Here is a 1,537-nt window from a genome sequence, read left to right on the forward strand (position 1 = left end):
CGGCCGTGCAGTGCCGCACCTCACCCTCATGAAGGCTGCTTCAGGGAGAGGCTAGCGAACGCACCTCTCCGCAGGCAGCCTTGCAGGGAGCGGAGAGCAGTCGTAGCCCCACACGAGGGGCTCCAAATAGGAAGAGGGAGAACTGTGCCTGCCACATTTTAGGAGGCTGCCTTCAAATTCAGGCTGCGTGTCTGGAGTCGCTGTGCCGAGCAGGATCTGTGAGCTGGCTCTGTGCTGGGTGAGAAGTGTAAAGCCTGGTGCCAGAATGCGAGTGCACATCAAAAACCTGGCACGGGTGCTCTTCAGAAACGGACAGAAGACCAACTAACATACGGCTCATTCTTCTCACGTCATAAATGGAAGGCATTAATCACTGGGAGGCCTCCCAGAAAGGAAAGTTCATCTATTGGTTATGGGGTGTCAAAAGGCAAATGTGGAGTGTTTTAAATTCACTTAGTTTTCCTGCAATATAAAATACAGGTTTCGAATGCTGGCTTTATCATCAAAACAGGCTCCTGGCCCTGCCAAAGCTAACATAAAGAACCCAGAACTCCACACAGGTTTCTCATTTATAGCATAATTTCCTCCAAAGACAGCTATTTTAAAATGTAGATTAACCCTTAATGTCTAAATTTTCCAAACTGAAACTTTGAAACAATGAAGTCCCATCTGCCAGCATGGAAAAACCAAGTGGCAAAAGAGTCGCCTACAGCTCTCTGCAGTGAGGGACAGAGCCCATTGTCTGGCCAGCTGACTCTCCACATGCCACCACGTGCCAGGGTCCACCCTTGGGAGGGCCTCCCCCGGAGAGGTAACTTTTGTGCTCCCAACCTACGACTTGTAATCATCAATAAAAGAAAGGAATGCATAATCTGTTTTTCTTCTCCGAGAAAATACTACAGTGCATGTGTATCACTGCCACCTACATGAAACAATGCAACCAAAGCAGCAACTCCTTAAAAGTGATCATCATCCATTCATTAGACTAGTCTTAAGGGTGTAAATATGAACACATGAAAAATATTACCTCACGCTCATCTCCAAAACAAAACTATATATTTCTTGCCTCATCTATTCTAATAACTTTTGCTTAAGAAAGATGTACAGTTCAAAGGGCCACAAATTGAGGTGTCTGGCTGGCTCAGTTGGGAGAACATGTAACTCTTATCTGAGGTTATGAGTTCAAGCTCCATGTAGGGCACACAGCTGACAAAAAAATGAATAAAGAAATTATTAAAAATACAAAATACAGTGGCACGTGGGTGGCTCAGTTGGTTAAGCATCCAACTCTTGATTTTGGCTCAGGTCATGATCTCACAGTTGATGGGTTCAAGCCCCACATCAGACTCTGTGCTGACAGCTGGAGCCTGGAGTCTGCTTCAGATTCTGTGCCTCCCTCTCCCTCTGTCCGTCCCCTGCTTCCTCTCTGTCTCTCTGTGTCTCTCTCAAAAACAAACAGTAAAATAATTTTTAATACAAAATACAGAATACAAAATAAATAAAGAGCTGCAAACTGGTGACCTGTGACCTCTGTGTA

The sequence above is a fragment of the Suricata suricatta genome, chromosome 6 (assembly GCF_006229205.1).
Source record: "Suricata suricatta isolate VVHF042 chromosome 6, meerkat_22Aug2017_6uvM2_HiC, whole genome shotgun sequence".
Classification (NCBI taxonomy): Eukaryota; Metazoa; Chordata; class Mammalia; order Carnivora; family Herpestidae; genus Suricata; species Suricata suricatta.